General features: G+C 33.3%; 1 protein-coding gene across 1 annotated transcript in view; it reads right to left on the reverse strand.

Moving 5' to 3' along the window:
• Positions 1 to 24,983, reverse strand: part of Htr2c (5-hydroxytryptamine receptor 2C) — a 245,657-nt gene that overhangs the window by 218,558 nt on the left and 2,116 nt on the right. Inside the window, exon 2 of the mRNA XM_074062713.1 lies at positions 3,887 to 3,944. The gene's annotated coding sequence lies outside the window, so the exon portion shown is untranslated. The remainder of the gene's footprint in view (positions 1 to 3,886; positions 3,945 to 24,983) is intronic.

The following is a 24,983-nucleotide window of genomic DNA, read 5'->3' on the forward strand; positions in this document are numbered from 1 at the left end:
GCCTCAGCCTCCCAAGTAGCTAGGATTTCAGGATTGTGCTACCATGCCCAGCTGGTATTTTTAAAATGAGAGTAATATGTGCTTAAGTTAATGTTTTAAAGTAGTGAAAGAAAAATCAATATTTTTGTGCCGCAAACTCTCTAACCATGATATCTATTTATTTATGTGTATTAATTTACTTGTTGTAATTACTAAAGTTATAGCTTTATTTTATATTTAAGGAGATATATATGTCTTGAAAATGCATAATTTAAAAGTCCAAGAATATTTTTGGATGGTATATGTTAAGAAACAGAAAACATACATATGTGTTTATTTTATGGTTATTATCTAGTGTGAATTGACATTTAACTCTAATTTGAAAGTGGTTGCTTCCCTTTCCAAATAAAGCAACTTTCACTTATTTTGGAAAAGTTAAAATATTTTAGAATGTATGCATTCATTTGTTTACTTTTTGCTTTTTGAGATAGAGTCTCACAACAATCCAGGCTTGAACTCATAATCCTCCTGCTTTAGCCTCCCAAGTGCTGTAGTCCCTCCTAGAATGTATGCATTCTACATTATGTTTTTAGCCTTGTTGGCTTTTGGGACAGGCTACTCCAAGTGAAAATGTATATGTAGCATATACAGTCTTCCAACTTATCACATGGCTAAATTAGATTATTAAATACAATACTCCATTCATTTGTGGATAAGATTTTTTAAAAATTATTATTATGTTAATTGTACACTTCTGCAAGTACTTGAGTAACCCCATATCTTTTGAGTTCAACTGATTATTATAAAGGACTACTTATATTTTTAGATTATCAATAAAAGCCATGCAGAATGTGAAATTATAGGAAATTAAAATATTCATGAGTAAAATAAACTACAATTAGGACTGGGGGTGTGGCTCAAGTGGTAGAGGGACTGCCTAGAAAAGTCTGACACTCTTAAGTTTAAACCTCATTGCCCAGTACCTCCAAAACCAAAAAAACAAAAAGCCAAATTATAATCAATTACAATGTGAAATAACAAAACTGTCTATTAATAGATAATATTGTTTATTTGTTATGGTCATTTATAAATATAAATAAAAATTTATTAAAGTAAGGATTCTAACATAGATACAGTACTCAGTTATACATTAGAGAACTCATATGGAAAAATATTATGTTACCTGAGGTTGTATTTGTTTGTGCCAACACAAAGCTACATAATTAAAAAATAAAAATTCTTGAATTATTAATACAGGTGTTAAGAGAGCAACAAGTATAAATCCTATTGTGATATGTACATCCAATTATGTGTACTATTTCTTCATTTGATTAACCATTTTTGTGAGGAACTTTAAGTGTTGCTATGGTTTTACAGAAAAATAATGTTTACCTTAATACTTACTGATATCTCAAACCTTATCCAGTTCAGGAGGAACACAGCTGTCCAAGTGATAATTTTCCACAGGAGACATTGAATACATTACTTAAATTGTTAACTTGGCTATCATAGATATACATACCACAATAGCACATATCTTTGTATATGTATATGTAGGGCTTTAGGGAAGGTATTACCAACTTTTTATTTTTTAAGATCCACTGAATCTTACATAGGTTAAAATAGCCCCAGAAATCACCAGGAATCTACATTTCAAAATCTCAAAGAAGAGGCTGGGAATACAGCTCAGTATGGTCGAGAGCATGCCTAGCATGCATGGTGCTCTGGGTCCATTCCCAACACTGGAAAATAACAACAAAAAAACAAAACAAAACAAGAAACCCCACAACCTCAAAGAATATCAGGTTGTAAACTGTATGGGTATTGTAATAAAACTCTTGATACTTTTGTATATACAGCAAAAAAGTAATACATTTAACACAAACAGCATTATTTCTAATAAATAATCAGCCTGCAACCTTCTACAGTAAGTCTGTTGCACATGTATTTTTCATTTCACCAACATACCCTCACAAGGCCAGCCTTATGAAGAAGTTAAGTAAGCGAAGAGTTTACACAGCTACATGAGATTTGAGGAATATTTTCCCTGTCAGCCCATCACGGATTCAATAACTGGAGCCACATTTTCAAAGTAAAAATGCACTTCTCTCTGGATGGGGTAGCTTGTCAAGTGTTGTCAAGCCTTAGGATAAATTCGCATATCAAATCTTTTTTAACTGACAGCTGGATAAGAACCAAGTGTCAACAGGCATGTGTACAAAGAGGAGTGTATTGACAGGCTTGAAAGAGAAGCAGGGAACAGTCATTGTGGATTTGTAGATATTTGGCACGTGGAAATAGAGAGAATGTAGTAAAGAAAGAATAGTGCTGACAGGGAGACACTAAAGATGGAACTGGCTGATTTCACATTCTGATAAGGCTGACCTTGGTGTTTACCACAGGACAGGGCTTACAACACCATTGATACATGTGTGATGGCCTTGTATGAGCATTGTTTGAAACTTGAGAGTGTAACTTACCTGCACATCCATGTTAACCTATTTCACCAGTTCAGTAAAACCACCAGCAGGCACACAATGATCTACACAAACTTACAATCAGTGCCTTCCTGTGCACTATCAGTACATCTGCTGGGGTTCCTTACAATTTTATACTTTACACTTTCTGAATTTTCTCCTATGGGTTGCCTTTTTTGAATTTTTTCCTTATGAAAAGCTGCTTAAAGAACCAAGAAGCCTTGAAATGCATATTAAATAAAAGAAGTGTGACCTTTGCCATCACAGTAAGTGGTGATATTAAATAACAAAGCAGGACAGCTTGATGTTGGCCATTCTGATTATGGATATATTTTAATGCAGCTGTTTTGATGCAACTGTCTGGATGGAAAATCAGTGTTTCCTTCATTTTTTTTTGTCTTTTGATCAATAATGTATGTAGCAGACAAGCCAAACCTTATACTATCTCTAACCTTGCTCAAGTTTTGATAGACTTTCACTTTTTACTTTATTTTTGTATTATTTAATTTCATTTATATAATGAATATATATTCATATTATGCTAAAAGTGCATATTGAAATTTTACTATAAAAGTGAGTTAGCCTCTATAATCATATCAATTCTTCTTCCAAAACTATGATTTTAAAAACATTTTGTGGCATTAAATGCATAAATATGACTATGAGAACAATTTAATTTAACTGAGAATTCCCTGCACAGTATTTAAAATAGGGAGACAATTTTGACCCACCTTCCCCAACTTTTAATCTATTTACCAATCAAATAATCATACTCTGGAAATCTATAGAATGTGGAGTTGTCCATTCTGTACTTTTCAGCATTTATGACTGATAACTTTCTTTTAAGAAACAAAGGTGTCTGTCATCTTCCCCTCATTCTTAGATTCTTAGGCACTTCCATTACAACTTTTTTCTTTTGGTGCTGTGGATCAAACTTGGGCCTTATGCATTCTAGGAAAGCATTCTACCACTGAGCTACATTCCCATCCCATCCATTGAGAACCTCATTTCTAAAATTTATCATCAGAAAATAATAGCTGGATTTCCTACCCTCAACCGTGGATATAAGAGTTTGTCACTGGAAGAGGAAATGTCCATTTTGTCTTCACTGACAAAATTGTCATAATTTATATCATCTTATTTTATTTATTTACTATAAAGTTGAGGTGATGGTTAACAATTTGGTAAAGGTGACTGTATCACACATTACTTGGTAATAAAAATGTTAACAGTTTTTTTTTAAATTGTTGTTGCATTAAAATACTGCTTCCCAATTAAATAGCATTCTTTTTCAGATATGGTAAGCCATTGACAGCATATGTTTTACTAGCTCAGGGGTAGTCTAAGTTAACAATAAGATTAACTTAAATATAATAGTTGAGTATTACTGCCAAAAACGAGTCCCAAGGCATGCTTATGTGCATACTTACAATTAATTTTGAAGGATGGTGCTCATTGGCCTAGGCTTGCGGGTATTAGTTGGTAACCCTAAAAGCAAACATTGAGAGAAATGCAATAAGAACTCTATAAGTAAGATACTATTTAGGGTACGTACACTAGTTCCATAAATAAAGCATGATTGAAACATAGTGGGGCTACTATGCATAAACTCTGGAAGACAACTTTGCATATATAAAATAAATTTTTAAAAATCAAAGCTTAGACTTTCTCAAAAGAAGAAATTCAAGTGGCCAAAAAACACATGAAAAAATGCTCACCATCTCTAGCAATAAAGGAAATGCAAATTAAAACCACACTAAGATTCTACCTCACCCCTGTTAGAATAGTCATCATTAGCAACACCACTAACAACAGGTGTTGGCGAGGATGTGGGGGAAAAAGGAACCCTCTTACACTGTTGGTGGGAATGTAAACTAGTACAACTGCTCAGGAAAAAAATTTGGAGGCTACTTAAAAAGCTAGACATTGATCTACCATTTGATCCAGCAATACCACTGTTGGGGATATACCCAAAAGAATGTGACACAGGTTACTTCAGAGGCACCTGCACACCCATGTTTATTGCAGCACTATTCACAATAGCCAAATTATGGAAACAGCCGAGATGCCCCACTACTGACCGAATGGATCAAGAAAATGTGGTATCTACACACAATGGAATTTTATGCAACTGTGAAGAAGAACGAAATGTTATCATTCGCTGGTAAATGGATGGAATTGGAGAACATTATTCTGAGTGAGGTTAGCCTGGCCCAAAAGACCAAAAATCATATGTTCTCCCTCATATGCGGACAATAGATCAAGGGCAAACACAACAAGGGGATTGGACTTTGAGCACATGATAAAAGTGAGAGCACACAAGGGAGGTATGAGGATAGGTAAGACACCTAAAAAACTAGCTAGTATTTGTTGCCCTTAACGCAGAGAAACTAAAGCAGGTACTTTAAAAGCAACTGAGGCCAATAGGAGAAGGGGACCAGGAACGAGAGAAAAGATTAGTTCAAAAAGAATTAACCTAGAAGGTAACACACATGCACAGGAAATTAATGTGAGTCAACTGCCTGTATAGCTATTCTTATCTCAACTAGCAAAAACACTTGTTCCTTCCTATTATTGCTTATACTCTCTCTTCAACAAAATTAGAGATAAGGTCAAAATAGTTTCTGCCAGGTATCGAGGGGGTGGGGGGAGAGGGAGGGGGCGGAGTGGGTGGTAAGGGAGGGTGTGGGGGCAGGGGGGAGAAATGACCCAAGCATTGTATGCACATATGAATAATAAAAAAAAAAAATTAAAAAAAATAAAATAAAATAAATTGTACCAAGAAAAAAGCAAAAAAAAAAAAAATCAAAGCTTAGTACAGCAGATATGTCAGAATTTGTCTTCTGATAAAGAGGAAGTTACATATCAGTTAAGTATTCTAAATAAACATGCAAAATTCTAAATCAAATGTCAAGTTAAAAGCCATTATTTCATATGAAACAATTTATAGAGCAGAAGTAGTTAAATGGTATTTGACCCATAGGTAGTAAAATAGTATTAGACTCTGGAAGGGAAAATATCATTTGCAAATCAGCCTCGATTATTATAAAGGTATTAATTATCAGTGCATATTTTGGAATGAAAAAGCCAGATTGAAAAAATATTAGCCAGCTACATTTTTATAATACTATAAATAAATTTGGTGTAATAATAGCGCTTATGTTTAACATTTTAAACATCAAAAGATTCCCAAAATATGTAAAACATGACCAAAATGTTTTAAATACAGGGATTTTCTTAAAATATAAAACAAATACTTCCAGTCAGTAATTAAATGGAATAATAGGCCTTTAGTTGTGAGATATACATGGGAAATGTTAATTATCATATTTGAGAATATTAAAATCATTTTATTGTGTCATATACTTATTAGCATAAGTTAACATACTTGTAACAGATTCTAAATATTTATTTACCATGTGGCTAAAAAATGCTGTTTTTATCTAATTTCAGAAAATAAATGTAATATTTATAAATTTGCACCAGCATTTGCTTGTCACTTCATATAGTGCAAAAATTTATTGAAATGACTTTGTGAGAATAAATGGTCAACATTAAACCTTTGTTACTGAAACGGTAAGACACCTATAATAAATAAAAATAAATTCCAGGGGAAAAAAAGGTGTAAAGACTGGTTTGATATAACCTGTTTCATGACCTAGACGTTCAAAATTGCTAGCAATCTTGGAGCAATGATGAGACTCCATGGTTGGTGAAGAAGCTGGTGACCGAGTTACTAATCCATGTTAATCGTATTAGTCGTACTCACTTCAGTAAAGCATAATACGATCTCAACACACAGTAATGGTTCATTCTATCTGATATAGCTTCCAATTTTTCCTTACTGTACAAGTACCCCTAGAAGGAATTAAACAGTCATGGCCACAGAACTGCTGTAAACAGAATTACGGCCCCCTAGTGGTCACCTGTGACTACTGAAGTTAGAACAAAGTGAGCTGTGATTGTGATTATGCCATTTGTCATAAAGGATTTACTTATTGTGGATCCCTCCTCCCTTCCTGCTGTGGGGGAAAAAAAATCACCCAATCTGATAATTTTTAAAGAGTATTCCCCAAGATTTATCAAATAAAAATACTTTTCTGGTGTCTCTAATGTGTTAGTGTAGATTCGTAAAATATTAACTTTGAAAAATATGGAATACTTTTAAGTAAAATCAAAGCTCTTTTCAATTTATCTCTCCCTCTTAAGCATGACATTATTTGCATTAATATTTTCTATCTATCGACATTCTCCTATTTTTTTCCTCTAAGGTAATTATCTATAAGTTTGAGATGCATTTTAGTATTAGTCATATTCAAGTTTCTCTCCACATTACTAAACAACTATTTGTTAAATTTCCACGATTTTGACTTTTCTTCTTTGTTTTTTTAAATTTTTTTAACTGTTTTTATTCTTTTATTCACATGTGCATACATTGTGTCATTTCTCCCCCCTGCCCCCCTCCCCCACCCTCTCCCCCTTCCCCCCTCAGTTCCAGGCAAGTCCTGTTCTACCTTTATGAGTAGTTTTGTTGAAGAATAGACACAAGCCTAATAAGGAAGACAGCGTTTTTGCTAGTTGAGTTGAGGATAGCTATACAGAAATATTCCTAGCATTGCTTCCGTGTACACGTGTTATGACCCATGTTGATTCATCTCTAACTGATCTTTACCCTGATTACTGATCCCCTTCTTATGATAACCTCTGTTGCTTTAAGATTTCTGTATTAGTCTATGGCCATACCACCCTGAACTCGCCCGATCTCGTCTGACTTTTCTTCTTTGTATGACAGTGTCTCAAGACAGAAAATAAAGATGCCTCTGATCACAACCTTGTTCTACATAATAATCTAAACACTCTGCAATTCCCTCTTATAAAAATAGTGCACAGAATATTTTTAAATTTTGCAAGTGCAATCCTATTATTTTTGACACTGTCATTGATTTATAAAGTGACATTACAGGTAATTTTGTGATTGTTCAAGACAGATTTTTTTCCCAACTTTCTTTCAAAAATTATTACTCTTTTGCTTTCAGCCTACTCTAAGAAAGACATTACAAAACAGTAGTTTGAATTCAAAATTGTGCTTTAAAAGTAAGAAGCCAGTGAAAATTTAATGGGTAAATTTGTTGCCTTTATTTCTCCTTCAGTTGAACTAACTGTGAAAAAACAGGCTTTTAAAGTGCAATGCCTATCAAAGAAATGCCTATCTAAAGCTCAATCATCATTAAAATGCCAGTTCTCAATCCTGAGCAATGAATGGATGAGGAGATCCTAGCATTACAAACGAGCTTAATGAACTTCTCTGGATATTCATGAGGAATCTTACTAGTTATAAAGAAGGGATCTTCTTCCATTCAGGATTAAAAACTGACCACAGATGGGCCAGAGGGTACCTTTCACTGCTTATTTGGGTTTTTAAGAAAAGAAATCTACTTTCATGAAGTATAACTTACATATGATAAAATGTGCTCTTTTTAACTGTAAAATTTGGTCAATTTTGATGTGTTTATACCTGTAGAATAGCAACTCCAATGAAGATATAAACCATTCCCATCCTCCTGCTCCTTCATCCCTCCCTCAAACCACTTTCTGACTTCTATCATTATGGATTGTTTTGACCAATTCTGAAGTTCATATAAATACAATCATACAGTAGACTCTCCTCCTTCTGCATTTTTTTCCACACTCTATTTAAAACATTTTGTTGTATCTCATTGAATCTTTTATTTAAGCACATATATTCCCTTGCTTTACTATGTTAATTTATTAACTTAAATCTTAACATTCTCTCCAGGTTATCATGTATTCTTTAAAACTTCATCTTTCCAGTAGGGCATTGCCCATCACCTCCTCCTCCTTAGCACAATGTGGACAACAGACAAACATTTCCGGTGTGTATAGAGCATGTATATTTCAGCAAAAAACATTGAGACCTGTATTTAGGAATGCTATTAATAGGACATATTTACATATTTTATTAGATTTTATGAGATTTATTATTTTAATGAGAAATATGTTAAGTAACAGATACCACATTTTAGGTAGAAGGCCCAGCTTTTAGTTTTAGTTTTATATGTTTTTTATTAGTAATGACAGCTACAATGTATAGCAACTAAAATTTCTTGTGCTATATTATACAGCTATGACATAAGAATAATACAAAGCCAATCAGAACGACTGGCAATTTTATTTCATAAAAATCCCTTGGATAGATATAATTTTAAAGAAGTTTTTTCCATGTTAGAGAGTTTGAAAATAAACTGATTCTTATGACATTTAATAGCAAATAGCATGTACACAAATGTTTTTAAGGTAAATACTTTCTCTCTGGGCAGGAGAGTCATGTTTGACAAGTCTTGATTGGATAGAATGGAAAAAAAAAATGAAAGAATTGCATTAGAAATGTAACTTTCCTGGGTTCAAAACTTAGGTTTTCCTGATCAATTGATTTTGGATAGCAGTGCTTGGAGGATGACTTCCTTTTCTAATGATTTTAGAGTACTAATATAAAATTGAATAAGAAAGTAAAGATGAAAGAAGCTCAGATACACTATTTACATTCACAAGTGTGAAAAAATTAAGATAAATCAAAACCCTATTGCTTGAATCTGGCTACAGATTTTCTTTTACTTGCCAACTCCTCTTAATACTGCCCTGTCTTTCTGATATCCCAGCAAGTGTGTCTGCTAAAGGTTTGTAGATTTCAAACAAATTGGCCTATAGCTGGGAGTGGAGGATATTTGGGGTGTAGGCCCCAAAAGTGACCACATGGAGAAGAGTGATCTGGCCAAGAGATTCTTTATTGCTGGGTGGGAGAAGGAGAGAGCCAAAAGAGAGAGAGAGAAAGAGGGGCAGGGGCTTAAATACCCCTCAGTGAGACTTGGCATGATCTGATTGGTTAGGATCTTATGGTTCATGTTGATTGGAGGTTGGACCAGAAGGAGAATTCAAGCTAGACTTGAGGTAGGACCATGACCCTGGGAAACAGAAGCTTAAGGGTGCAGTAAGAACTGAAATCTATTAGCGCCATTATTGTCAACATGGGAAGAAACTGCTAATGGGTATATGTTTTCTTTGTGGGGGGATGATGAAAATGTTCTAAATCGTGATGGTGCTTGCACAACTCTATGAGTATACTAAAAACCATTGAATTGTACATAATAAAATGGGTGAATTATATAGTATGTGAATTCAATTTCAATACAAATTTAAAAATGATTTGAGGTTGAATCCGTTACTTCAGATGAAAAATAAGATCTTAAAACAACTTTGAAAGAGCCTGATTTTTATTGTAAAGTACAAGGGAAATACATTAATTTTACAAAATAAAAATATTAAAAAAATTATACATCTGAGATTCATGAAAGTGAATTTTAATTAAAAAATAACACTCTTATAGCTAATGCTCTTCATGTGTATACAAAATGCACCAACACTTTATAGCGATGTGGAGGCTAGAGTCAGACATTAAAAAGAAAAGCTGAAGTTATGACAAATAAAGCATTATGCAATTATTTTTTAATTGAATAAGATACATCAAGAGGCCTTTTTTTTTTTTTTTTCCTGGTACTGGGGCTTTCACCTTGAGCCACTCCACCAGGCCAACTTTTTTGTGATAGGGGTTTTAGAAACAAGGTCTTCTGAACTATTTGCCTGGGCTGGGTTTGAACTGCAATCCTCCTGATCTCTGCCTCCTGAGTAGCTAGGATTACAGGCGTGAGCCACCAGAGCCCAACTCAAGGTCATTTTTTATCTTGGTCTTTTCTCACATCAACAAGTATTCACTGTTTATGTTTAAGCAGAATGATGAAATCTTTTCTGTTTCAGATGACTCTTTTTACTTACTGATATTAGCCTTGATCCATATGTTCTAGTAAGTTCTGTGCTCAAAAGATGTCAACTCTAATAAGCATTCAATAATGGGCAATGAATCCCCAAATCTTCTTTGTCATGGGTAAAAACTGTATTTGATAATTCATTTTAACTTCTCTATTCATAGTTGGTACTCATTAAAAGTTATTTTGGAGGGTTCTGCATGTTTTTATGCAAACCTACCTTTTCCTCTCAATTCTGTTTTTGTTTAACTTGTACCAGCATATATACAATTAGTGACTTTCATTTTTAAATAGTTAAAGCTGAAGAATTCAGAATTGAGTAAAAAACTAATGATGGTTTCTGAATACATTTTATGCTTTTGCTCTAAATAGTAGTTGAAAAGAGATTCTTAAAATGCTCTTAGATGGCAGCTAGATATTTGATATGCTTTATTTTTATTAAGAAATATCTAGCCACAATATTTACTCAATTACAATGACAAGTTTCACTATAAAATCATAGGAAAAATTCAATACAAAATATATTATTAATGTGAAGTCATATAACAGAAAAAATTGTAAGTTGGAAAAATAAATAAAATGGATCTTTAAAGTTTGACTTTAATGTTTTGAATCTAAAATGCAGGTGCCATGTTTAGATTACAGCTTGTTAAATTATGAAAATATACAATTATTTTGTATGAAGCAAGATTAAAAGAGTCATTTATTATGTTATAAGAAAGGTAGAGAGGAATTTCATGGTCTATGCAGAAATATGTTTTCTGTTATTATAACTGCCTTTTTATTTCAAGGAAATGTGACCTGGGAAACTTAAGATGAATCTGTCTGGAATTTTTATCTCTGAAGAATTAGGGGTTTTTTGGTGGTACTGGGATTTGAACTCAGGGGCTTGCTAAGTAGGTGCTCTACCACTTGAGCCACTTTATGTCTGGTATTTAAAAAAATATTATGATTTATTTTTTACATTTTCCTATTTCATGACTAATATTATTAGGTAATTTTGCATATTTTCACATCCATATTGTATTAGTAAACAGTTCTTGTCTCACTTTTAAAAATGACCTGAGATCTTAAACATTACACATATTTGTAGAAACTGATATATGAAAAATGTCTTGTCTTCCAATTAGTTCTTTGAAAACCGTGTCAAGGACTAAATAAAGGTTATACTGAGAGTATGCTTTGTCCATGAATATTTGACACATTTTTGAAATTTTAAGCTGTTCATCAAGATGCCATGAAAAAAGTGCACACTATCTTCATAGTCAGAACTGGGTTTGAATTCTAGTTCAGTATCTTATTAGCTATGTGGTTGGGGATATGATTTAACTTTTCTTTGTTTCCATTTCCTATTTCTTGTGGTTATTTAGTTACATGAAATTCTATCTATCTATCATCTATCTACTATCTCTCTATCATATATCTACTATCTATTATCTATCTATCTATCATCTATCTTCTATCATTTGTCAAATGCAGACCAGGAGGTGGCAGATGCTCAATATTGTTTAATTCCTTTCACTTTCTCTCCCTTTTTCATTAGAAGGAACCATGATTTCTTCCCTCAGCCTCCTACTTCAGATATTCTCCTCTGTATTTATGAGATGGAATAGCAAATACTAATAACTATTTCCATAATATTAGAGTTTAAAGTTCTCACAAAAGGTTAAATAAATAGAAACTAAACCTCTGATCAAAATATACTTTGAAAATGATCTTGGGCTGTGCATTTTGCTTCTCATCACTGTCTCTTCTCATGCACATGTAAATGAAAGTTAACTATTCACAATTTGATAGGAAGATATGTGAATGTTTCAATTTATTTTCAGATTAACCCAGTATATGCAAGCTGTGCATGCAAATGAATAATGAAAAAGAGTCACAGAAAGAAATTATTTCATTCCATGAATTTCTTTTTACCTTTTAGATCTTCCCATTGAGTTCATTTCATTGTTCATGTTATGATTTCATCTTTCACATACTCTGTAGTTCACAGAGTCATTGTCCTCAGAACCACATCAAGGGCACTGGTTTGTTTCCTTATAAAAGTGACATAATGGATTAGAGCTGGAATTCTGTAGCTAGTGACTCATGCTTTCATTTGTACATTTTAAGAGATGTAATTTATAGAAAGGAAGTGTCCAGCCTTGAGCTGTTTCAGAATTCAGTTACTCAAATTAAGAAAAACTAACATGAATAAGTGCCTGTGGCCTGTTAACTAGTCAGTTGTCTAACTTAAACCTGAAGAACTACATTTGTTTGCCTTTTATATGTTTCTTTCTCCTGTTGTGATCACACACATACACACACACACACACACACACACACACACAAAATGTATACAATATGTATCTTCTACCTATGTCAGTAAGAATAAAAGTCATAATCTTCAAAGTAGTCACATACTTGTGTTAACTTTCTAATTTTTTTGTGAAGTCAAGAGTGCAAATGCAGTTTGTTTATTCTGAATTTATTAAGCATGACATGATTCTCAAATTTTTGAAAGCTTTATTTTAAATGCCACATATTCTTTAAGAGGCAGTGGACCAAGGTGGAAAAGAATGTGAATTCAGAGTTAGATGATTTGGGCTCTCTCTACAGCTTTACCAATAAGTAGCTGTGTGACCAGAAGTGAGTTAAGGACCCTCCTGAAATCTTAATTTAATCATCTTTAAAACATAAGCAATATTAAGTCACTCACAAATGCAATCAGCATATTTTATTTCTATTGCTTCATTAGGATACTTAGTACTTCAGGTGTGGTTGCTTTCATAATATCATCCATGCATTAAAGAATTATAAAGTGCTTTGCTAATATTTCTAAAGACAATCTAATAAAAATGAATGATTCTTGTGGAAACTGATAGTCACAAGGTTTTCAGATAATTGATTTTTATTAAAGAGTGTAATCTAAAGCTAGTTACTTGCTTAACTAACATAAATCAAGGTATAATTCAGATATCTAAGGGTTTGCTAATAAAAATGAACATGACTTGTAGGAATTTTACTACTTCCATTGCGTCATTTAAGCAAACTAATGCATTTAAGCAAACTAACACACAGAAGGTGCTCAATTCCTGTTTCCTGATTTATTTTTTAAATAGTTACGAGCATATGAAAAGGATTGAGAATGAATGAGTTCAGACTCAAAGAGATTTCTTTTATTCTTTTCTATTTTTTTTTTCTTTTACAAAAGTCTTATCAGAAAATCTGAGTCAGTAAAAAAGGACATTAACTGGTATGCCTATAGGTGATAGTGAAAATGACATCTGAGCGAGTTGGTTCAAATAGCTATTCCTTCTTTAGTCTTTGGAGCAATATCAGTATTTTCAACCTATACAATATCTTTTTTATGTACTCCCTGAATTTTCTCTAGTTTGAACAGTGACTGTTTTCTGCAGACTCTTTTATGTAGAGCTCATATATTGGATTTCCAGACACTGACCAGACTCAAAACTACTAGAGATCAGAACTAAGTGTTGTTTTCTCTTCCAGAAGGTTCTGAAGCACTCAGTGTTGCACAGAACAGAACTTTAATCACTGAATTATAATAATGTATAAAACTAGGAAGAAAAAAAGAAAGTGTTGTTTGAATATTCTAAGATAAATATTTTAAGATCCTTACATATTCTCCAAAGTTTTAAGTAATCAATTCTTAATCTTTGGTGCTCCATTTCTTTTCTCTCCACAACCTTCTCTTGCAAAATTTGGAAATTCAGCTAAATCAACATAGAATGAATTGCTCCAAGTTCTTTTACCTCCATGAATGACCCATCTTTGGAGATCAAATATCTTATTTCCAGCTATCCAAAGAACACCTAATGATGTATGTCCACATTATTTTAAATATTTCCAAATCAAAAGTCATTTTCTTACCTTCACTAACTAGTTCCTAAAATATCTTTCATCACACTGTGAAACATGAATGTGTAACAGTTCTTTGAAATCTTACCTTTTCTTCCTCTATATCAATCCATATACTGGTTTTCTTCATGCTCCAGTTCAGTTCTTACTTAGCTCAATAAATTTCTCTTAATTACTTCTCTTTCTCCATTTGTACATGAAATACAACTTGGAACTTCATTATATAATATCATGATTTTTGTTGTGTGTCAATATATTTCATTTTACTAAATAAAATGTAAATTCCACAGAGGTAGAAATCATACCATGCAGGAATCTGGCTTGACAGTTCTGTTACTCTAAGGACAAATGCTATATTGTAGGCCATGTTTTTACAATGTGAGGTACAGCCAAGGTTCAAAAAAATATTTCTCCAGTGATGATGTTGATAGAAATTTATTTGCTTCTTCAAAGAGGTCAAGAGCAGGTGACTGAGGACAAAAATAATTCCTTTGAAATCATTTTATATCAACATACATAGTATAGCTTTAGATTCATTAAAAATAGTGAAAAGAGTTCTGAATACTATTTTTTGGGGAAAGTAATTAGAAATCAAAAGGGAGCACTGATAGGAGTCATGAACAAGCTATAAATGACCTTTCCCTTTCTCCTTTTTACCACTTGGGGTCACCCCCCAGAACTCAAAGCTGTTCTCAATATAAAAGCAAGAAATTGAATACTCATCCTAGAAGAAAAGTTTCAATACAGTGATGAAAAAGATTTTACGAAATTTATTTAAAGGCCTTGGGTGAATATTTGTCCATGAATTTTCTTTACTTTTGAAGCTTTTATAAAGTAATAGCATATATATAGTATAGTATAGTGTGTATATATATATATATATATATATATATACATACACACACACACACACACACACACACACACACACATATAATTAACCCTAAGAATATCTTTAAAGGAACAAGAATATTTCCAGTTGTGAAGCTCATTCATAAACTAAAAATGACAACATTAATATCTGGCAAGATATTAATGAATCACCACTTAAAAGTTTTCATTGAGAGCTGATTTTAGAATAAAATACTTCAATATTTCACCAAATTTTTTATGAAGAATGGGACCTCTTCATACTAGTTAGAGTTTTCACTTGAAAAAAAAGTATTTTCCAATATTTGCATTTAACACAAATATTGCTACCTTATATCATATATGTTATATATATTATATTATATAATATTGATATGTACCTTAGATTTAAATCTTTAAAATACACTTGGAAACATAGAAGTTACTCTCTGTTATCTAGGCTCCAGACATCACACTAAATGTGAACAAGATTAGGGCTAATAGTTACAAAAGGGAAAAAAGTCATAGTAAGTTGAAGCACTCTTGAAAAGGAAATCAAACCAGGCTTTATTCATATTGAGAAAAAATGATAATTATATTTTAGTAGCATTTGTAGATCCTGTGATAGATACTTTACCATAAATATACAGAAGTTTAAAAAGTAAGGCTAAATTAAGAATCAAAATGCTTTGCCTAAGTCTTTCTGAGAATAAAGCAATGCAGAAATATCACTATACTTTGTGTAGAATAAATTGGAAGGCTAGCTATCCAGTTATACTTTAGTCAAGCAAGGTTTCTTTCACTATGTTAATTCCTATACTTGAGTTTACTGCATATTTTCTAACATAGCCACATTTTTGAGATTCTTCCTAATAGTTTCTACTACCACTTAGCTCTTTTTTTTTTCCACTGCTGAGGGTTGGATCCAAGACCTCATGCATGCTAGGCAAGTTCTTTACCACTGGGCTATACCTTCAGCTCATGATTTCCTCTTTTAACAGGCAAGGATATAGAGGTTCATAAAAAATTAAAACTCAGATCATTTAACTATAAATTGGCACCTTAAAAGCACTTTCCATAGTGCTTGGGAATCTTTACAAATTAATTATTCAGCAAATTCATATTGAAAGAACCCACAAAGTGTAATAATATACTCAAAAGGTAGTTCAGGTTATAAAAATGAGTAAAATATGCTCTTTGTCTATGGGAATTTATAATCTGGTAGGAAAGATAAGGCAAATTAAAAAGTGAGATGATACCTATAAAACCTTTAACACCATACCTGGCAGATGTGAGAACTGATGTAACTCAATACAATACCTAGTAAGTACCAAGAAAATAGTGTTAACAATATCTCAGGCTTTGAATGTTTTTAACTTTTAAATTTTGAGCTGGTGGAATAGCTAAAGTGGTGGAGTGCCTGCCTAGCAAGTGTGAAGCTCTGAATTCAAATCCCATTATCCCCCAAAATTAAAAAAAGATTTTTACTCATTCAATGGTGAGATTGGTAGTACTTTTCTCCATATTCTTTTCCCAACTTAATATATGAATTAATATATTAATATATGGTAAATCATGCACAACAAATATCATGATGCATATATCTATTTCGCATGATCTGTAATTTTTGGGAAATAAGCAATTTAACCTCCTGGTCTCTGTATTCTGTATTTGTTTATGGCAAAGATGTTAGTTTAAAGGATCTTTATAGAAAAATTATCTAACACAATGCTCCCATTTTAGGGTTGTGAAATCTGAGACCTAAGATAAGCAAATAATGATCCATTTTTCCTTCATTTATTCTGAGTGGAATAGTAGGAAAGAGAAAAATCAATCTTGCTTGCTCCATAAACTATAAAACTATATTATTACATAGAATTGCCCTTTTCATCTACTAATTATTAATTTCTTTAGATGAACATTGTATAATATGTTCATCACTTATCTAGCATCTAAGAAAGTGTTGGAGGTGTACTAAGCCCTTAACAAATACTTGCTGGAGTTTTATAATTCTTACAATTTTTTAAATTCATCGTCAATTTATAGTTGACTAATTTGGAAGATAAATATGGATAGCGAATTTTGTAGATTAACTTAATTAAAGCTTATAGAATTGGCTGAGGCTTGGCAGTAGAAGCAGAAAAAAAGTTGAGAGAGACAGTTATTCAAAGAGAAGAAGGTAATGAACCTCTTCTCATGACTCAAACTAATGAATCTACACTTGCTAACTTCAATAAAAATTGGACAACAAAGGTCGTGATTTCAATGAGTAGTTTTTCAGGCATTTAATTCTACCATACATCATTAATTCTTCCCCTTCTGCATAATGAGTTTTTGAATAGATTTAGAAACATGATGAAACGATTAGAAACTTATTCATTTCTGTTTTCTTAAACTGTGGGCTTAAAAAAAATTATTGAAGAAATACCAAATTCTTCCTGTTTACTTCCCCCACGAATAAAGTCATCAACTTCTCTGTGAATCTATTTTCAGCTGCATTTGAAAATATAACAAATGGGCCTATAAAACTTCTGGGAGTCAGTGACTAACCAAAAATGCTGGAAAAACTTACCAACAAGACACAAAACATAAAATTAATTTTAACTCTTTAAGATTACAAAACCCCAGCAGATTCATGATTATCACTCAAAGCAATTCATTAATGGTAAGTTCTGTGAGACAACAAAGCTCTTTAAAAAAATTTAGCTTTTGCAAAGGCATTTAGAAATTGTTACTTTTAAAAAGAAAAAGTTCTGCCTTATGCTGGACCATAGACCCATACCATAAAATGAATATAGACTTTTGAATTACTGATTAGACATTAAAATCAATAGACTGATGCAGACAGAATGTGGAACTGATTCTAAACTTTGATCTACTAGATAGCATGCAGTCAACAAGAATGCTCTCTCTCTCATATATATATTTATATATATACACATATACATATATATGTCTATATGTGCATTATTATGTATTCATTTCACTGTGAAACAGAAAATAAAACTGTGTATACTAGGACTAAGCTTTAACTGATCTAATTTATGATTTATAATATCTTAATTGCCCTAAAATATGTTCAGACAGGTCACCCGAAATTTCAAAGAAATTTGTGATTCTGTTAGATGCTTGAGAGTTTTTTTTTTTTTGTCTTATTTTGTTGGTTTGTTTTTTCAGTTGAGACAGGGTCTCACTATGCCACTTTGGCTGGCCTCAAACTTACTATGCAGCCCAGGGTAGCCTGAAACTCTCATTCCTCCTGCTATTATATACTTCCAAATGCTAGGATTATAAGTGTGCACCACCACACCTGGATGCCTAAGTTCTCAGATGTGCAAGTGTACCAAAAATTCTACTTTAGGACTTTCTTCATCTTCTTTCATTTTTACTTTAACCATTGGCACATAGGTTTCTAGGAGTGGCAATACAATCAATGAAGATTTATTAATTGATTACTTACTATGGGCAAGGAAGTTCCGTATATATGAGCAAGTCAGCAAAAGCTTTATGTAAGAAGTAAGGCTTGAATTAGAACAGAAGACCAGGTAAAACTTAGGAAGGTTTGAGAAGGGGAGCTACATACCACAATACTGAAGTTCTCCACTCCAGAATTTCTAGCAATAAATTATCTTGAATCACAAATTGATGTCTGGGTCATTTTAACATTGAAGCAATTGTTTTGGCTTTTCTTTTTTTAATATTCAAGTAAAAAAGTCTTTAAGCATGCAGAACTTTTCTAAGTATTTTTTTTTACCTAAATGAACTTTAAGTATTATACTCTGCATTTGGGCTCACACCAATAAGCTAAAAAAACTGGCAGTAACTTTTTACAGTATCTATTTTTCAAGTCAGAGTTATCAAATTATTTTTCTTGATTCCAGTGTGAAAAATAATACCTGACAAATGGGATCAGATAACACTTCAAACCTCTGGTGAGAGCTAAATAAATGATTTCTAATGAAACTTCTGTCACCCCAGTGACAGACTTATAGGATTTTAATTTTCCTGTTTGAATTTCAAGTGGGCAACTTTATATAAATGACCAAATATGATTGGCCTTTATCATGGTGACACAAATAGTACAGACCACACACACCTGAGTCCAATTCTCTGTTGTAACCCTTGCCTCTAGCCACTCATCTCTCTATGTAATAGCATCATTTCTCTGATTTCATTTCAATCTTTATATTATTATACCTATAACTCCCCTAAACTTCACTCAGGTCCTTTTTAAAAAAAAATTCCATTTATTTTTTGAGACAGGATCTCACTATGTAGCCCAGACTGTCCTTGAACTTGTGATCTTCCTGCTTCAACCTCTTGAGTGCTGGGATTCAGGTGTACACCACCACATCCAACTTTGACTCAGCTTCATGTTTCTCAGTCTCCCAGCAATAACAGTACTCTCACTTGCTCTACTTTTTTTTTTTTAATTGATAGCTAAATCACCTGACAACATGTTACATGTCTATCTTATTGCCTTGCCAGGCACCATATTCAGGATCAATGGACATTGCCAGTAATGATATCCTCACATTCACATGCAAATGTGTTCTGACCAAACACTAGTAGTTATCATATGAAAGAAAAATTAGCCAACTCCTAAACAGAGACAATAGAGTTTACTACTTAACAGCATGGCTTCTGGAATCAAAACTGTTTGCTTTCAAGTTTGGGTTTGTTCACTTAATTTGAGCAGATTATTTAACTACTTTGTGTGCCTCAGTTTTCCTAGCTGCAAACTATGGATAAGAGTATTACCTTAGGGGGTTGTTGTGAGGCTTATATGGGAAAATACATGTAAACCTCTTAGGAATGTGTAATGTATATTAATTTTCAATGAATAATGGCTATTATTGTATCTTTTATTCCTCTCTTATGAAGAATAATTGCTTGTTAACTTGGGCAAGTCTTCTTACCTTGACTAGAGGAAGCTGTACTTGAAAAATATTGAAAGAGTCTTAATTCTTGAACTAAAATGGGAGATGTGTAAGTTGAAGATACAAAAAGATGTGAACACATGAGTTTGAGACATAGGAATGTACAAATGAGTTTAAAAAAGAAATCATTTTTTATGAAAATAAAATAATAAAAGAAACTCAAGTGAGTTCATTCATTGATATTCTTGTGTAGACATAAGTTGCGATTGTCTTTGGTTTCAGTGGTATTCAGTCATCATTTTTAATTTTTATTAAGCCCACTCCACATCCTTCCATTACTAATAATTCAATTCTGAACACTGACCCTTCCTGTCTCACTCCCAAACTTCATCTTCCGTAGAAGGGTACACTCACTACACATCTTTCTTCTTTCCAAGCTCGGCAAACTACCTAGTGCATTAAGTAGTTCAGGTTGCTGCCAAGATGCTTTGAAGTCACTTTCTCTGCAATACTTTCTCTACTCCTCACTCCTTTGATCAGAAATATGCTCCCTTTCTTGTTTGCCAAAGTATAATTTCTTCTTACAGTTTTGAATAATGAGAAACTTGTTTAGGAACTTGGGACAGATGAAATGGCCATTGCTAATGACTTACATGTTTTCAAAGCTTTTCCATGTTTCATAAGAAACTTTGATGTTACGAAGAGTGTGGCTGGGGATGGAATGTGGAAGGGGCTCATGAGGACATTTAATGGAAAATGAGTCAGATGGAAAGCTTGGTTAGTTTAGTAACTTTCTGAAATGGATTAAGAAGACTATCATTTGCAGAACTATATACAGTCACTATGTCACTTTTTTTCTTAGCAATAGATGCACATTTTAATATTAATTAATAGCTTAAAACTAGAATATCAGAAAAATAAGAGTGAAAGCATCAAGTCTTTTTCTCCAACTTTCCAATGGCTGTCAAAACAAATATGTCTTTAAAGAACATTTAAAAATCTTTGGCATGTGTTTCTTTGCAATGACAAGATGAAATTTTTGGCTGAATTATAATGGTTGGACTGCCTTTTCTTTTCCATTAAGGACCTACTGAAGATACGTTTTCCACCTAAAGTTATGGGAGTCCTATACAGGTCCACCAACAATTTAAAATACGTCTATAAGTTCATTCAAACTCAAACTCAAGGAATCAAGTACCTTTGGTTGAACTGAGGTTGGAGAAATTTACCTTGTGTAACTTCCTACTTCCTCTTTTCTCTGTGAAATGTACAAGTAGAGTAGCAAATATGGAAACAGAATACAGAAGTTGAGAAAAGTAAAAATAAATATGGAATATGAGTCTAGGAATATAGGAGAGGGAATTTACTAAGGTCACAAAAGGATTGCTGAGTAGCACTGAGGGCCCAGCTGGGATTGGAGATAACAGTGTGTAGTTTTGCTAATTTTCCTCCATTAATGCTCAGCAATCAAAGTACAAAATAAGGTACATTAACTCTAAATAGGGGAGGTCTACGGTGAGGCAGTAGAAAGGCATTGAGGCGTGTACGTTCTGGGTGATGTTGATAAACACTGACATGACTGACATTTTAGACTAGGAAGTGAAGGAAATGAAGCCAAGAGAGGGCATTGTTACTAGAAACTTTCTGAAGGGTTGCAAAAATCTTGACAAGGTACAAGGTATGTGCAGGTATAAGGGATGAGGGATCGGGGGAGTTAAAGACACTGAAGTCATAATTTGGGAATAGTATTTTTGAACATAAAATTTTAGAAAGTGATGCATTATAGGTGTAGCCATAGGCCTGAAACTGGGAAAAAGAAAAGGTCAAGGAATTATGAGGCTAGACTGTTGGCAATGTTTATGGACACTAAGTTCTCCAGAGAGTGACAAGATCAAAAATGAACAGTAAGAAATAAACAGGTGTGAAAAATTTCATGTGGATGTAGACAACTGAGAAAAGAAAGAAAAGTTGGAATGGTATAAAGTTTCAGTAGAGGATTGTTTGTATAAAAGCAAGAGACATGTTCCAGTACTTTGGAAGTTAAAAAAAAATGGATGTAAGAGAGTTTCAATCACAACTTTAAACCTTCACCTATTAGGAAGAGTAATAAGATTAGTGGAGTGGGAAGGGATAGAGGATAATTTAATTCACTCCACTTGAAAAATCTGTCAGGAAGTACAAAGCTTCTCTGGAGAAAACCAAGTTTTGGTTAAAGCAAAGAGGTGGGGGAAATGTTCATTGAAAAAGTTCAGGGTCTCTGCTTTCTACTACATTGTTGTCCAGTGAAGCTTTCTTCAGTGATGGTGATTATCTATATCTACACTGTCCAATAAGGAGCCACTAGTTGAAATGTGGCCTATGAGAGTGAGAAACTGAATTTATGATTTAATTTCATTAAATTTAAAGGCCAAAATGTGGTCAATGACTGTTGTATTAGACAATGCAGTTCTGAAGGCTTTCTGATAGCTGTGAATACATTGATGTTTAGTTGGTAATAGTCAACAATAATATGTTACCTTTCTAAGTGGATATTTGCATATAAAGGAGACAGTAATTAAAATTAAAGCAGGAAATTACTGAATGTAGAACTTCAAGTGCTATGGAAAATAATGAAGTTACAAGTTTGGGGGCAAAGGTCTTTCTAGTTCTTCTCAAATTAGACTATGTAACTAGCCATCTATAAATTCTGTTAACCTTAATTAACAAGATTGACAATATCAAATGCCAGCTACATGTAGAGTGCTGTAACATGCAAGTATCTCAGGAAACTGCAAATGGTGCAGTTAGCTACAGCTGAAAGGAGGAATCAACAGAAGGATAAAGTAGAGATACTGGATTGAGGGAGACAAAAGCAGAATTAAGATTCTTGTTCACGTGTATCTTATTTGAATTCCTGCTTTTACTATGTCATGTGCATATTAAAATGTCAGAAGTGACTATCAGAGTCACTGAAGGTGAGCATCAATATTAAATCTGCTAGTAACTAGTTAAATGATGGTGCAATTTATAATCCATTGGCTAGTTTTACTGTTATGTGTGTAAAATGAAGACTGCTAGGCTGCTTTGCAAAAATATTCTTGGTACACGAAGTCTTCTTAAAATGTTTTGATGTGGGCCAAGCATGGTGGTGTATCCCTATAATCCCAGCTATTTGGAAGGTGGAGATAGAAAGATCATGGTCTGAGACTGGCTGAGGGCAAAAGTGTAAGACTCAGTATGAAAAATAAATCAAAGCAAAAAGGGCTGGGTATGTGGGTCAAGTGGTAGGGTGCTGGAGTGAGGCCCTGACTTCAAACTCAAGTACTGCCAAAAAAATTTTAAAAATAGAAATAAAATTTTTTGATGAAAAGCAGTGCCATAGAGGTTGAATGATTGATTTCTTTCTGTGATTCAATTGTACCATATGTAAACAACATGACAGGTATTCTGGAATGGTGACATAATAATATAAAATATTACTTTGTGCAATAGTTGAAAAATTTCAAAGTGCTTTATACTCTCACAATAATCAGGAGATGTTACTATGTTAATATACATCATACTAGCACCTGTTGCATTGCAATAATATCCTATTAACCTCAATTCATGGTCATTTTCCTAGTTTGCTCATGACTACCCAGGCAGTTAATGGACCATAACTAAACCTTTCTTCCCCTAGACAACACTAAGCTTTACCAGATGCATTACTAAAATAATCTCAATCCATGTGCTGTACATACTCATTTGTGAGGGATCCACAGCTATTTAAGTGGTGGCAAAACATTCTTCCGTCAAATAGTCTGGAGATTCAGGAGCCAATACAACTCGGGATTTAATTATTTTCCAGCGGGGCTCAGTAAACTGCAGTTTTCTTCAGTCTCAGGCCTTGAAGAATTTAATAGGAGCAGCTGAAGATACTTATTTTAGTTTTGGGGTTTTTTTTTTTGTTTATTTGTTTCCCTTATTTAGAGAGATAAGACTTTTGCTTGAAATAAATAAATGGAATAGTGAAATAACTGGGCATTGATTGCACTTCAGATTATTATCTAGGTTTAAATACTTAAACCTAACTAAATACCTAATACTACTAAATGAAGAAATATTCCTAAATAATTAAATTCCAAATGGTAGTGACAACCCTGCAAATCTACCAGAAGCTTAGAATTTACTTTCCAGAGGAGAAACCTACCATCTGTGAACCACAGTGGGTGAGGGGGCCCATGTTGTTTAAATCTTTAGTGGATGAACCCAAGCTTATCAGAAATGTTAGGCATTTTAAAATGAGTGAGTGAAATAATTAATTAATTAATGCAGTGGCAGGGATAGACTTTGTGCAGGACTAGGTACGCCTTCTACTACTGAGTAACACCTGCCACCCAGGCTTTTTAGTTTTTGTTTTTATTGCTAAATAAATAGACACGTTCTTCCTGAGTAGCCTTGTAAGCACAAAAAATATTTCTTATTTCTTTGGATTAAAATGATTTATGAGAATATACTGTGGAGGGGGATAGCAGATGGTATCAATAAAGTGGGAGATACTATCTTCTTGTTCATAGGCTTACTTTGAAGATTATGTGAAATGTATGTATGGAATGCTCTTGGATCCATGTCTGGCAAAAATGCCAGTTCTCACCTTTGTTCCCATGAATTCATACTGCACCAAAGCCTATTACCTGAAAAAGTCATCACAGTCATCCATGATGACTCTAGATGAAGATAAATCCCTCAAGAAGGCATTATGCAGATAGAATAACACTGTTGGCTTAAGCACCCCCAATCCTACCTTGACATTGCAATCACAAGCCTTATTCACCTTCTGACTTTCAGGACTTGCGTTGGGCTTGTTGCTATAGATGATAGAAGCTATTAGGAAAGAAATTTTGAGGATGCAGCAAATATTTTCTTACCTCCCAGGAGAATCAGAGCTTAGGGAATGAAAAACATAGTTAAACATCCCACAACCTACCTCCTTAAATAAATACACAAAAATGAATCTCCCCCATTCATGGGGGAGGGGGTGGGTGGGTTGTAGATGATTCCAAATAGCAAGACGCCAAGGAAATTACATTCTTCTGAAAGGACAATATTCAGTGTGATTTAAATACTTCAAAAGAGAT

The sequence above is a fragment of the Castor canadensis genome, chromosome X, assembly GCF_047511655.1.
Source record: "Castor canadensis chromosome X, mCasCan1.hap1v2, whole genome shotgun sequence".
Taxonomy (NCBI): Eukaryota; Metazoa; Chordata; class Mammalia; order Rodentia; family Castoridae; genus Castor; species Castor canadensis.